This window comes from Furipterus horrens, unplaced genomic scaffold, assembly GCF_987537825.1.
Source record: "Furipterus horrens unplaced genomic scaffold, mFurHor1.1.pri manual_scaffold_6, whole genome shotgun sequence".
Taxonomy (NCBI): domain Eukaryota; kingdom Metazoa; phylum Chordata; class Mammalia; order Chiroptera; family Furipteridae; genus Furipterus; species Furipterus horrens.
This window is the reverse complement of record NW_028327176.1, coordinates 57,945,606-57,961,782: the sequence shown is the minus strand read 5'-3', so window position 1 is coordinate 57,961,782 and position 16,177 is coordinate 57,945,606. Positions and strand designations below refer to the sequence as shown.

General features: G+C 32.2%; 1 protein-coding gene and 1 non-coding gene across 2 annotated transcripts in view; one reads left to right on the top strand and one right to left on the bottom strand.

The window, feature by feature from the left end:
• LRRTM4 (leucine rich repeat transmembrane neuronal 4) overlaps window positions 1-16,177 on the top strand; it is an 805,389-nt gene that overhangs the window by 441,145 nt on the left and 348,067 nt on the right. The window lies entirely within an intron of this gene.
• Window positions 8,312-8,422, bottom strand: LOC150006288 (U6 spliceosomal RNA). The gene has a single exon (XR_016512056.1). It is a non-coding gene; the product is annotated as a U6 spliceosomal RNA (small nuclear RNA).

Sequence of the window (16,177 nt, the reverse complement as noted above, 5' to 3'; positions counted from 1 at the left end):
GCAATGCATCCTTCTCATTATCATGGACAGTTGTTACTATAATATCAGTTTTGTATGCACTGCTTGTTTTCTTCTATGTGTATACTTCAAACATTAGGAGAGTGATGGAGTCTGAAACTGTTATCCCATTTTTCAACTTGTGAATTAAATTACATTTCATCAGGGATTTATTTGGTGAAATATTCTTTAAAGTATTTAAAATATGCAAATGCATTACAGCCTGTGCATAATATGTATCATTACAAATTAGAGTAGTTAACCCCTCAAGTTAAACCCAAACACTGAAGGAATTTTTCTATCTTGCAAGGACTGTGTGAGTTCTGCTAAGAATTGTAACTCAGTGACAAGACATTTATGTCATATGTGCTTCTAATTAATGTTGTCCCTAGCTTCAGTATCTTTGTCTTCCAAGAATGGCTCTGAGAGAACAAAAATGCCTTTTTACTTCATGTAATGTCAGAAGTCTCAACCTACTGCTAAAAAACAAACAAACAAACAACAACAACAACAAAAACAACTAGCAATAATTAGAAATAGTTTTTGGGAAGGAATCTACATCCAGCTTCAGAATGACTCTTAGAGAACCCAACTTAGCTCCTCATACACTCCATTCATTTAAAATAAATTTGAAAATAAGTTTAAAATCATGATTCTTATTTTAACATTTGAATCCTACTTACATATATGAAAGAACAATATACAACTTGATAAGTTTATAAAGAAATCTTAAGTAGCATTTAGTATTACTGCCACCATAGCTATATCCTTGCAATCTCTGTGAAACATTGTCACAATTTTTTGTGAAATAAACACTAAATATAAACCCACAACTCTACATAGTCTGAAGAAATTTAAAACAATTTAACTGCAGATTTGCTTACTAAGACTAATGAACAGACTGACAGAGAAATGGGTTTATTTATGACTAAGGCTAATTTTTACAAGTAGAAAAAATAGTAAGCAAGCCACCTTTTTTAAAAACAATATTCCTTCAAAACTCAATCTCCAGATAAGTTTCTGAATGATATTTGATCTACACCTCCTGTTAGTCTTTTTCAACTTCAGATTTATTATATATTAGAAGGGACATCTCACCTACTCTCTACTTGTAGGAAAATACTACTGATAGTAAACTAAACAAATGAATAAATTTTTAATTTTCATGCAAGAATGAAAATTCTTCCTCCTGTCACTGATGCCAGGTATTCTGATCTGGCTACCATGATCTAGAGATAGTTTCTGGTTTAAATCGACAACTAGCCAGTAGTCTGGAATGTTGTCATCTATATTTCCACTGAAATACTTGATAAAACATAGAAAACAGCAAAATCTTGTAAGGTCCTAAATGAAGTCAAACTTAAGTCAAACTTCTCCTGTGAATCCTGTTTTCCTTTAAACCATACTTGATGAAATTTATTTGATTAAATCAAATGCTGGTGCACCTTTGCAATACCAATCAGGAATTATAGGAAAATCTATTCTCTGTTTAACCACCTAAGTGGGAAAAAGTGAAGATTTGTAACAAATGATCTGCTATCCCTCTAATGTTGAGGGCTAATTTCTAAAACAGCCCTCCTTCCTTCTGTTCCAAATCAGGACTTCTCTTTCCACTTCTGCTGACTGACTGTAATCCACAGCCATAAATCCATCCATCCAGATTGAGATATATAGATGAGACGTATCAATTGGGTAGGACAATAAGTGAAATCTTGGAAATTCAGTCACCAAAATAGCATGCAATAGGCTTAATAACAAGAGTAACGTATCTAGGAATGCTAAATATTTATCCTTGAGTTTTTATAATCCCAAACATTATGGGAAAAAGAAAATGACATTTTATTACTAATAATTTCCACATGATAAAGTCAGTGTCAACAATGGGAAGTACACAAGGGCCTGTGGACAAAAATGCATTTTCCTAGCTGCAAATTTGAAGATCCTTGTCAACCAGACTCAAGGACAGAGGTTGTATAGACAAATGCAATCCATGAGCCCACACTTAGCAAAGGTTGGTTAGAAATAGATTGTCTATGAGGACAATATAAAGGTTGAGATAAAAGGACAATGGAATACAATTAAAGTAGAAACAGATAAAGATGAATTTGGTACAATGAAATCATTTCAAATTTGCTTTGAGCACAATGAAGCATAAATAAACACTGTGCAGTATTAAAGGGCAAACTTGTAAGTGTTTATGCAGAAGAAAAGTACAAATGTAAATAATGAGAAAAATAATGTAGAGCTAATTAAGGATGCATTTCTCAAAAATATAAATGGTAAAATTATATATATTCAATAAAAGGCCCTCAACTGAAAAACAATTGGACTATATAAATAAAAAAGCATTTATGAAATTCCTAGAAAAACTCTTTTAAAAAGTACATATTTAGCCATACAAAATTTTAATTATTATAAAAAATATACAAATACCCAAGCAAGAAAGAATAAATATCTATAAAGGAAAAGAAATCAGTCTTCTCTTGTAACATGAAACTAGAATTAGTATTATATTTTCCATAGTAATACACAGTCACTCTTTTATACCCTTCTTTTACAATGCATTTGATCAATTAAAAAATAATAATGGATACATTTTGGTGTAAAAAAAGACTGATATTTATACCTTCAGATTCAACATTAAGGAAATAATAAAAAACACTCATGATTTAAGAAACATAATATCAGTAACATGTTTCATAGGAGATACTATATCATAGAAATAAAATATTAATAACAATAAAATTGCCATTAAAATAAGCATGTTACAAGACTATGTACACTATAAAAATTTATATTTTCTGTGTAATATGCAATAATATATCAATCGATATATTTATATAACTGGTACAATATGCACCAGGATTTTATACTAGGTGATAAGAATTGCGTAGTTCTCAATTTCTGCCTTCTTTTGCTTATGTTTTTCACAGTAGCTATGTCATATTTAATAATAAAATAAGAAAATAATATCAATAACTTTTAATGCTATAAATATTTTTAATATAGTATCATAAAATGTTACAAATATGTAAACTGTAATATGGTGGGGAAGAGAAAACACTGTGTTCTCACCAAAATTTCAACAGTGGTTGCCTCTATGTCAGTGTTTCTCAAACCACAATGTGTCATGAATCACCTGGGAGTCTTGTTTAAAAACAGATTCTGATTTCGCTGTCTGAGATATAGACCAATAATCCATGTGTTGAACAGTCTCCCAGTTGATGCTGTGGTAACTGAACTGAGCACCACACTTTGGGGTGCAAAGATCTATATAATCTTTTTAAGGATTATATTTCTCCTTCCTTCTGCATTTCTGTATTATCAAATTTTCAGTAAAATAATTTATACTTCTTATATTTTATATACTAAACATATGTTAAGTTCTATATTTAGGATGAATATATAATGTTGTGAAATAGTTATATAATGAAATTTAAACCAAAGTAGTTGTGACATAATTTCTTGTCACTCCTCTATAATTTTTATTGCAAACCACCAAAACTGTTAGTCCTAACAAACTATCATCTTCCAAAGCCTTCTGTTGCAATCTGCTAAACACAAATAGTTGGCTAGCTGAGTAAAATCACATAAACTTTAGAGATTGTGGAGAGAGTTGATAAGACAGTCTTGGATGAGCCATGTGGGATGTTTGAATCCCAAACACACATTGCAATATACAGATGATGTATTATAGAATTATATGCTTGAAACCTATATAATCTTATTAGTCAATATCATTTAATAAAAGTGAATTTAATAAAAATTTAAAAGAATAATGCCCTAAATTTTTGAATGTATCTCTTTAAAATCAAACATATTTTGTTTTATATTCATGTATTTGTTTTTTGTGTTCATGTGAGGAAATAATACCTCAGTTATAATTATTAAAAATTAGTGAATAATTAAGTTATAACTATGGAAAAATAAGTCACCTGGGTATTCACATAAAGAACACTCACTCATTTAGAAGAAATGAACCTATAAGTTTTAAATATAATCAACATTGTAAATAGATTTAATTTTCTTCTATCATTATGTTGTTGACAGGAGCCATTAGTAACCAGTCTGATCTTTTTAACTTGACAGCAGGGAATGCAAAAGTTTGAATCTTTAATAGAATTCTTACAACTCTGAGTTGTCCAGATAGAAGATTTCATGTGTGTGTGTGTGTGTGTGTGTGTGTGAGTGTGTGTGTGTGTGTGTATATATATATTCATATGTACATTATATACATGATATGTTATTATATGTTTATATAATATATACTTTATATATTACATAATAGTTTTATATAATATTAATAATGTGTATTTTTCTATTAGACAGTTATGTTACAATTTTTGAGGAGTTAGGTAGAACAGAAAAACAATTTGATAGTTTTGTGAAATAAACTTTAATGAGAAATTGCTACCAAGTCAAAATTTCAAGTGCCTGACAGTTCTCATATTTTGTACTACCATCCAGCTTAATGATGCCTGGGTTGTAGTTTAGGTGATACATATGGAAAGTTTGGACTCTAGTTTACTTAGTTTTTCTTTACAGATGCTAAATTTTGGATCCGCTTTAAATATTTTTGTTTATGAACAACAAATACAATATAGAATTTTTGATTTTTACTGTTTCCAGGAGTCTATAGTGCATACTTACCCAGGAAGGGAAATAAATCTTTCAGTAGATTGTTACTAAACAGTAAAAAACAATTAACTTTGTATTTGCTTTATCTGTTCATAATTTTTATAGGTTATAACTTGAAATTTTTAAAAATCTTTTGAGGGCTTAGCTCCATTGTAGGAATAAATCTCTGCTTGTCTTTTTGGGACACTGTAGACCAGAATTGTAACTGATTGCATATTTACCTTCTTCAGTGTGTTGAAGAGAATTCAGGAGAAACATTCTAGTACACTCTATGACACTTAAGATATTTAGGGTTGGAGCAGAATAGTTAAATGAGTATTTAAAATACTAGACAGCTATCTTTGCATCATTTGTAAATTTTCAGTTTTTGTAATATTGAATTATATTAAAATAATACAATTAGAAATTTAATGGGCATTTGTAGGTCTCTAGAAAACATTGCAATAGAGAAATGTATTAATAACAATTTCAGTTAGAAAAATTTCATTGATGGAAAATTCTGATCCCCTAAAAAATCAAAGTTCAACTTATACAACAATTACGTAGATTTAAAAAAATAATTTATTAATTTGTTTGTTTGTTTTATTTTTAGAGAGAGGGGAAAGGAGAAAGAGAAGGAGAGAAATATGTAGATTCTAAGTTTCACAGTGGGATTTTATTTTGTCATCTTTACATTCTTTGTGAAGATGTTGATGGTTTATTTTGATCTTGAAGTTATGGATCTCAAAGCCTTTTGTAAAATATCTATTAAAATACTATATTTATCTGTGTGTACTATTCCCAGAGAATATATAACTTCTGGAGTAAAAAAGAAGAAAATGTCAGGTATGTACAAAAAATAACCCCCAAGCTTTGGTTATGATTAAAACTACAAGATTCTAAAAGAATATAGTCATTGCATTTTAAAACCGTTCTTTAACATTATTTGTTACTAATTTTTAAATCGATGAAGTTGTATAGTTTTGTACAAAAATTAGAAATTAAAAATAGGAAAATGAATTAAATAAACACCACTTGCTAAAATTTTAGTAATAAACAATATTATTTTTAGTTTCCTTTTCTGCATAGTAGAAAGGTTCAATATTTTTAAAATGTAGTTTGGTTGTTTATATTTTACCTTAAAAATATTCTGTGTAACTGGGATGGAGAACAGTGCTGAGGGCTAATATTCTATGTAAGGGACATCATTGAAAATGACAGAGTAAGGACCTCAGAAAATCTGTCTCTTCATAAAATCAACTCAAAAACTGGCATAAATTGTTCAAAGAAAAAATTTTGACTCTTGAAGTTAACCAAAGGTTTACAGCAACTCATGAAATATTTATTTATTTGTTTGTTTATTTGTTTATTTTAGAAGGCTGACTCTCATTAGTAACAGAATTTTGTGGTATTTTATCTTTTCTTAGCTCCACCCCCTGATTTTAAACTGGATAGTAATCTTGATAAAAATAAAACAACCTGCATTTCAGGAATTGAAAGGAGCAGAAAATAGCAGGACCTCTTTCAAAGCTTCATTCCCAAAGAATTATTATTAGTTAATATTTATTTGGTGGTTATCTAGAGTCTCTAGTCATAAAGTTTATCTTTATTTTACTTGACTTTGGTTTGTCATGGCTAAAAGCTTCTTCCAAGGACTGTACTCAAAAACATTTACAGGCAATTGCTTTAAACCTTGCAACTTCCTGGGGGAATGGTAGAGGGTTGGGATAAATAATAGACTAACCAAAAAAACATTCTTAGCAGAAATAGAAGAAATGACCCTAAAATTTGTTTGAAACCACAAAATATCTCGAATAACAAGAGGAATCTTGAGAGAAAAGAACAAAGTCAGAGGTAACACACTTCTGTATTTCAAACAATGCTATCAGAATCTCAGCAGGTTTTTGTCGGCACAAAAATAGACACATTGGCCATTAGAAGAGAAAGCAAACCCAGAATTAAATCCTATTATATGAGATCAACTACTCTTCAACGAGAGAGCAAAGAACCCCAGTGTTGAAAGAATAGGCTCTTCAACAAATTGTTCTGAAAAAACTGGAGAAACACATGGAGAACAATGAAATTGGACCCATATCACAGACCACTCTGAAAAGTTAACTTGAAATGGATCATATTTAAACAGAAGAACTATTCCTTAAACTTCTAGAAGAAAACATAAGGTAGAAACTCATCAGTATTGGTGTTGGCAATGACCTTTTGAACATGACCTGAGAAGCACAGACAACGAAAGCAAAAATCAACTAAAGGAATTACATAAGCTTCTGAACAGCAAAAGAAACAACAACATGAAAAGATAACCTAGAGAATGGAAGAAAATTTTACAAGCCATATATTAGATAACTGACTGATATCCAAAACATATATACGACTCAGTCAACTTTGTAACAAATACAAATGATTAAATTTAAAATGGGCATGTATGTTAACAGTATTTTGAATAATAGGCAAAAGTGGAAATAACCCAAATGTCCATCATTTGTATAATAGAAAAACAAAATATAGTGTAGTCATGCATTTGGAATATTATTCAGCCATAAAAAGAAATGCAGTACTGATATATGCTACGAAATACACGCTTGAGTTCATTACACTATTAAAAGAAGCCAGATAAAAAAAGTTCATATATTATTTGATTTTAGCTAAATAAAGTGTCCAGAATAGGCAAATTTATGGAGACAGAGAGTAGATAGTGGTTGCCAAGATCTGGGAGACAAAGGGAATGAAGAATGAATGCTAACAGATTTACAATTTCCTATTCGACTAATTAAAATATTCTGAAATTAAAGACTGTGAATATACTGAAAATTACTGAGCTGTACTCTTCAAAAGAGTAACTTTTATAATATGTTAATTATATCTCAATTAAAACAAACAAAAACTGAAGTGTTAAGAACCAAACTGAAACAGTCATCCAAAGTTTCTGGATGTTAAATGTTCCTTTTATATTGTACTTTATAAGTAGAATTCTTTAAGAAACAATAATTGTATATCAAAATTTAAAATTTGGGCTAGTTCCACAACAGATTATATACAAATAAACCAGTCTATATTTCTAAACAAAAACACACAAACAAAATAAAAGCCTCTTTGTATTTCTTATCCATATTTCACTTTTAGTATACATATATAAAAATAAATATTATTTATAAAGTATTAATAAAACGTATTAATTTATAAGAACTATTTTTAAGTATATTTATTGATTATATTGTTACAATAGTTCCAATATTTTCCCCTTTGCTCCCCTCTGCCCAGCACCCCCCACCCCCAACAATCACCCCCACCAAGTCCATGCCCATGGGTTGTACATACAAGCTCTCCCACTTCACCCTTTCATATATTCTTCTTCTTTTCTTTTAATTAATTAATTAATTATTTCAACAATAAAAAATAACAATTCTTCCCTCTCAGACTTAAGACTCTTTATAATCTTATAAAGGACAGTGGGCGAACGTCTCGAGCTCCTCTAGCTGCTTCAAGCTGTTTCCTTTAAGCATGACATTCTAGTCAAAGTCTTGGTAAAAAAAAAAACCAAACCTGTATTATCAACTGGTCTTATTAGTTTTATGCAAAGAACCTTATGTTATTACTTACTTTTTTAGAATGCCAAACTCTGGAGGGATCAGATACGGAGAAAAGTATACAGTGTGAAGGAAAACCCTTGTCCTTCTAATATAAAAATATGGAACGCTTCACGAATTTGCATGTCATTCTTGTGCAGAGGCCATGCTAATCTTCTCTGTATTGTTCCAATTATCGTTCTAATTTTAGTGTATGTGCTGCCAAAGTGAGCACTATAAGAACTCTTTATAAATGTATACATTTATCTTCCCTACACATTGATGCCCTGTATTCCAATTTTTATTCTATTTTAAATTTATCTTGTGATACTTAAAAATATAATTTTTATCATTAGTTCTCTTTTTAGTGTTGACATTCAAGATTAGTATATGTCTATATTTCCAATTATATAGCTTTTTTCATTAAGTTTGAGGCTATTTTTGGAATGAGAGATAATCTCTCTTCTTTTTTTTTAAACATGCTTTATTGATTATATTGTTACAATAGTGCCAATTTTTCCCCTTTGCTCCCCTCTGCCCAGTACCCCCTTCCCCCAGCAATCCCACCCCACTTTGTTCATGTCCATGGGTCATGCATGTAAGTTCCCTGGCTTTACCCTTTCCTATATTAGTCTTTTTAAAAAAAATAATTAATTAATTAATTATAACATTAAAAAATAACAATTCACCCCTCTCAGACTTAAGACATTTTGTAATCTTACAAAGGACAATGGGCAAAGGTCTCATGATCCTCTAGCTGCTTCAAGCTGGACATGGTCATTGTCCTACCTACCCTTGGGTCCAGAAATACCTAATAATAGTGGGGGTATGGGGGGGGAGGGTGACCTTCCCACATGGGGAAGGATCTTGCAGAGTCCAGGTCAGGTGACTGTCCCTGGACAATGGTGTGCTTGGTTTAACAGGCTGGCATCCTTGTTGTATTCTGGGGGCATCATGTATGGATTATCACTCCTCCAATTTCTGTTTTCTTCATTCTTTTGAAAATCCTGTTTTATATATGTGTGCATTTTAAAGTGAATCATCCTAACTCTTCTCTATTTCTTTCCTGTAATGTTTACTTTCTTATTCTTCCTATGAATTCTGGAGAAATGCTTATTCTTATCTTCTAACTAATTGCTCTTTTTGTTTGTTTGTTTGTTTTTCCAGCATTCCACCTGATTTTTAAGAGATGCTTTATAACTTTAGTTAGCTGTGTCAGCATAACTCCTTACCCTACTTCCTCATTACCTTCCTTTTTGATTAGGCTATTGATTCTAATCAGAAATTTTTGGTGGTTTATCTTAGCCAGTTTTATTATAAAGAGGCGGGAAAAGGAGGATTACAGTGGTGAGTATGTGAAACACAGAATGTTTGTATTATCATTTATTAACTATTGTACTATTGTCCATATGAACAACCGTAAACCTACTTTTGCCCACCCCTCTATAGAGGCACTTTTCTCTAACTTGCATAAACAGTGAGTGAGGCACTCAGCCTATTCCATCATTTTTTCTCATCTGCCCTTTGTCATTTAGAAATTCTTATAGTTTTCAAGATATTTTCTCAAGCTTTGTAAGTGATTTTTATGTTTTCTCTTATTTTCTTACTTCAATAATTTCAATAGGGACAAGGAAAAAGTGGTGTTAACTTCATATTGTCTCCTGACAATCACTTCACTTATTGCACTGTGTTGCAATAAGCAGTATAAAGCACCCAGTTTCCCATTCTAATTAATGTCAAAGTCCAATTATAATGGTGTATCAGCATTCCCCTATTCCCCCAAGGGCAATCAATTGACTGAGCAAACTTGGAGTTAGGCTCGCTCCCCAAGGGAATTCACAAAATGCTTCTAGGTTTGTGTTCAGATCAGTTAAGGGCTGGAATTCAGCCCTTACTGCCCTGTCAGCCAGCTGTTTCTGCTGGGCATAAGACATGCAAACATACAACATCACCAGGAATCCTTGGTTGAGAAAATTTCTAGCATTTCTTCAAGATTCAACCTAAATATCACATCTTCTTTAATTCTTTTTTTTTTAAAATAAAATGCCCATCTTTGGTGGTCTCTATGACAAAAAGAGTCTTTTTTTTTTTCATGTTGGCATTTAATCATTATAGACATTCAATTAAAGGGAAACTGCTGAGCTTTCACATTAAGTTCCTGAAATCCCTTCCATTAATATAATTCCTCTGTGTCTTAGTGACTCCTTTGCCACAGGTTGAACTTTAAAACGAGTCAAGTAAAATAATTTAAACTTCAGAGCATGAATCTATGATGACATGCGGCTTCCCCTTTTTAAGGCGATGTCCATTCATTAGTCTCGTGTTTTTAAGGTGTTGACTACATGTCAGTGCTGTTTAAACCCCTTCCCTGTTTCATTCGTTTAATATAACAGACCAGGCATGTCCAGTACCTCTATGAAGCTCCTTTTATATAAATGGAGGAACTGAGGCATATAAGCACTTAAGTAATATATTGAAGGTCATGAAGTAGTAATTGACAGAGCTGGGATTATGTTTTTTAAAAGAGCTATCTAACTCAGCATCTGAGCTCTTAACTAGTATGCTGGTCTGTCTTTTACTAGTGTAAGTTGTTATGAAAAACCCTGCTGAATCCAAGAGAGAAAGCTGTAGTACAACATTTTGCATCTGCTTTAAAAAGTTGTAGCTTCTTTTACCATTCTGGATTTACTTTGTAGAGATTGTTAGGCTGTAAAGGAAAGATCTGTTAAATCCCATTACATGTAAATAAACATTTATTATACACTAACTATGTGCCTAGAGCTGTAGTATTTCATACATATGATTTCATTGATATAACTTACATAGAAGGCTGACATCATTTCTCTTCTTACCAATATAAAAATAGAGGCTCAGAGTTTATGTCAACTATGCAACTTGGGAATAAACTTCATTCTGTTATCAAATTTTAGGAGAATTAATTGATAAAATTAAAGTTGGATCCTGGCTGTGGACCAGAAATGTACTGAGCTTCAGCCAAACGCTTTGTTCTTGTGTTACACCCTTTTCTTGATATTGAGTATGTGTCTCCTAAATCAGGCCCCAGGCTTTTGCCGGCATCACATGCAGTTGCATTTTGTGTAATCCAGAATGGTGTTCTGTTAGACTCTGTTGTGACAAAATGTGATTTAGTAGCATATAGTAGCACTTATTCATTCATTCAACAACGTATTTAACATCCTCTCTAAGAAAGCCGAAATGATGAAAACAATAAGACCCAACAAAACCGTGTCAATAAAGAGCAGGGCATGTATTGACTTTACATTGTATTTTAGTTATATTTTTCATAATTAATCTCCATTATTATCATGTGGGTTCTCTGGGTGCAAGGACTGTTCTTTAATAACAGTAATTTCTGAACCAATCACTGGGAATTAATAAAAAGACAGGAAAAATTATATAGCTACATGTCCAGCAGATCTACATAAAAAATCAATTCTGCCATCTAATTAAAATAGGAAAATAATATAGTTCTCTGTTGAATGGAAGTAGTAATACTTAAAAGGATTTTGGGATAATTAAAAGAAATAATACTTAAAAATCACTCATTGTAACACTTTACATATGACAGTTTTTTTCAATAAACAATTAATATTATTAAGTATTATTATTATAGCTGTTAAATCACTATGTGTTGAATGACCATAGTAGACTTGAAATAGCTGTGATAGTATTAATCAATATTAATCATAAAGTTTTATCAGAACATAGAATATTAAGGGACTTGCTGTACTTGAATGGGCAGACTTCAGAATGTAGGTGATATCTTAGGTAGGTTGCTCAATAGTGAGTTGAGTCTGTCAATCAGAACAGGCAGGGGAAGGGAGGCACTGGAAAAGTATGGCCCAAATAAAGTATTCAAAAGTTCTCTGTATCTCTGACAAAAAATTTCCCCCAAGGTGCTAGATAATTTTATGGGCATATATACCTTAGAGAACATGAAGAAAAAGCATCAAACGAATCTGAGACGCCATTCATCTGGTGGCAGAAATGTGCTGAACAACACGTACACTCCTGGCGTTAATGACCAACCATAACCTTGCTATAAGACAAAGATGGTCCCTGGCTAATATAGGCACATATGTTATTGGCCTGAAGAACATGACTGAGAGCTGCGCTGTGAAAGTATTTTTGGCAGGTGACTTTTAAAAGATCTATATCCGTGTTTTCTCTCACAATTTTTCTGACCTCATAACCTAAAAAGCAAGTGCTGTGGTTGGCTAGATGATTATAATTGCAAAGTAGAGCTTGTTTTGACATATGATGGCAGGACTATAGCTTGCTACCATTCTTCTGTGGACATTCCATATGAACAAACAAATCCTATCCGTCGGCCAGATCTTGTGCACAATTATGAAGAAACACTAGATCAAGTACTGAAAACCAGATTAGAAGAAAAAGATGAACACTTTGAACAAGGACCTATGATAAAACAACTTAGCAAAATGTTCTTTAATACTAAGCACCGATGGTATCCTTGTGGACAGTACCATAGATGTCGTATGAAATTGAACCTTCTAGAAGACAGATGATATTGAGGTTTGCAGTAATCAAAGAAAAATATTTTCCTGTGTCTCATTTGCCATTTGAGAAAATCAAGTATATTCACTACTATGTTATATAGTAAAATAATAATAAAATGTCCTCTCATCTAAAAAAAAAATAGTGAGGAAATATGAACTTTGAAATCTTCTCTGAAATTAAGTCATTAAGACACCCTTTCTCAGCTTTGAGTAGCCATCAATGCTTTATCTAAACTACATATCCTGTAGTAAATGGGACAATTATCGGGTTGCCCAAGGAAGACCTATTTTAAATAACAGATAATCATACTATTGCAACACATAATTTTCTAATTATTACTTTCTTATGTTTATTCAATATTATCTAGGATGGGACTGCTTACTGGATAAAATTAGAGTTCCCAAAATCAATTCTTTAAAGGAGCTGAGTGTGTTTTAAGATAATTTTTCCCCCAATGCACTTGTTTTCAATTATGTTTCTGACAGCCCAACTGCCCATCAGTACATGAGTGGATAAAAAAGCTGTGATACATTTACACAGTAGAGTATTACATGGCAGTAAAAAAGAAGGAACTCTTACCTTTTGCAACAGCATGGATGGACCTGGAGAACATTAGGCTAAGAGAAATAAGCCAGTCAGAAAAAGACAAATACCATACAATCTCACCTATAAGAAAAATCTAATGAACAAAATAAACTAATGAACAAAATAGAAACAGAGGCATGGAAATATAGAACAGACTGACAGCCATTGGAGGGGAGGAGAATGGGGAACTGGAAGAAAAGTAAAGGGATTAGCCAAAGAGCATATATGCATGATCCGTGAACATGGACAACGGTGTGGTGCTAGCCTCAGGGAGGGGGGAATTAGGGGTTGGATGGAGGTAGTAAAGGAGGGAAAGGTGGAAAAGGTAATGACAACTGTAATAGTATAAACAATAAAAAATAAAGAAAAGGAAAAAAGAAAAAGAAATTATGTTTTCTCATTTTATTAATACATTGGGAAAGCAGGGGACAACTTATAAATTTCCTTAAAAGTCATGCAGTACTATGAACACACACACAAACACACAAACAGACTTGATGTTTCCTCCCACTCATACTTTTACTTTTGAATCTATTTTCCCAAACAACCTTAATTTCCTTCAGAGAAAATAATTCAGGTTCCAGGCCATCTTTATTTTAGCTGACATGTGCTAGACTTCCAGTAGCTATAGCATAGAGTTGATTGAATTGGGGAAAACACAAGGAGAAAATATTAGATATGTAACAAATTCATAATTTTTAGTTTACTATAATAGGCAATATTTGAAAAAGATTGTTTCAAACTTGCCTCAACTTAATTTTTACTAAAAATAATAAATAATTTTTAATATTATTGAAGTTTGGGATGTTTTAAAGTGGGTTTGCTTGGTTTTGAACTTGAATGACCTTTCCCCTTTATGTTCAATAGCATCTTTTAAAGATTTATGGAAAAGAAGTAATGATATGGAAAAGACTACACACAAATCTTCTGTTGACAGAACAATTATCACCAATAAAATAAGACTATAATTTCCTATTTTATATTTTCTTCCCAAGTAAGTAATTATACATATAAATTGGTAGAAATATAGAGGCATATGATATTATGGACCTGTAGTTAGTAAATATACAAAGCTAAGGAGGCAGCATTACATTATTCTAAATAGAATGAACTCAACAGATGTAAAACAAGTCTTTGGAGATCTTACTGTGATTTAAAAAGTGAACACAACAATGACCAGCAGGTTATGCTACCATGAAAAGAACAAGGGAAACTGAATACAGAAAGGAAAAAAAAATCAGAAGTTTTAGAGCCTTAAAATTTACACTGACAACAACTAAGACCCATCTCTATCTTCCCAAATCTGTACTGTAGAATGCCGTATCTTGTACAAACATCACAGAATGCTGAAGAGTGATTAAAGTTGGGAGATCCATAAGCCACCTGCCCTAGCTTCACTTTACTTAGAGGCTAGAATAAGACATGATGAATGATCCAAGACTGTGTTGAAAGGGGGGGAAGAGAAGGGGAAAGAGAGAGAGAGAAAGAATGCCTTAGTTACCAATGTGCCTCTATCTCTGGTTTTCACATTATCAGCATAATCACTATACATATTAGGTAGGCAAAAGAACCAGGTCATTTTCCAGATAGGGATTTGTTAAGTTGGAAAACTTGCCATAATTAGTAGATTAGTTAACTAATCAGAATAATCACTGATTAAAATTATTAGCTTTAAATTGATTGCATTAACTTGTGCAAGTATTAGACACTGGCTGGTGTGGCTTAGTAGATAGAGTGCTGGCCTGTGAAATGAAAAATTGCCAGTTCTATTCCCAGTCTAGGTAGATGCGTGGGTTGCTGGCTGAGTCCCCAGCGGGGTGCGAATGAGAGGCAACTGATCAATGTATCTCTCATACATGGATGTTTTTCTCCCTCTCTCCCTCCCTTTTGCTTTCTCTAAAAATAAATTTAAAAAATATTTTTAAAAATTGCCAAGTATTAGTTTCTGTTGTCAGATCTTGGGTTTTATCATTTTTCTGCAGTGACTGGAATGCTATTATTATGTAGGGTTCTAACATTTTAAATGGAGAAATTCTTATTTTCTTTTTTCCCTCATATGTGCTTTTTGATTGATCCTAATCAGAAGCTTTAAAAAAGTGTGAATACTGATGTTTCCATTCTTTTTAGATTTTGAAGTTATTGCCTAATGCAAGTAGGTATTTATCAGTTGGAGGTATGTCCAACAATGCAAATATGCACAACATGATGCAGGAAAAGAAAAAATGGGTCTTTTCCGAGGGTTAATTCATACCACAGGTAACCTATGAGACAATGTGGTAGACTCCCTGTCGCCTCTCTATCCCCCTCACACATCTGTCACAGTCAGATCCAGAACACTATTTTCATTGTATCATGCTTTATAGGGTCATTTGTGCTTCACACGTTCTCAAGGAGTCTGTATAACATACTTTAATTCATTCATTAACAGCTATCAACTGTTAAGTACTGTGTAGATGACTTTGAAAGTCAACTCATTTGGGTTCAATTTATTCATCAGGCAATAAGGATAACACAAAGTGACTAGTTTAGATATGTATTAAGATAGAAAGCTAGTTCAATTAACTCATGAGTATTTACACTAATGAATCATAGTTTCAAGAATTTAATAGATGAGAATTATGTGGTAGATCATTTAGAATGGTAGATAATGGATAATCATATTTGGAAGTTGGTTGATATATATAAAATGTGCTATTTTATACCAATTTTAGAATTAGCAGTGCTGCAAAGAAAGCAGGGTAAATCATACGCACCATTTCCTGGTGAGATTAAAATGTTTGTCAGAAATCCTCAGACTTAGACAGTAGACCATGCTAAAGCAGAACTGATCTCTCTTTGAGAGCTTCTGCATCATT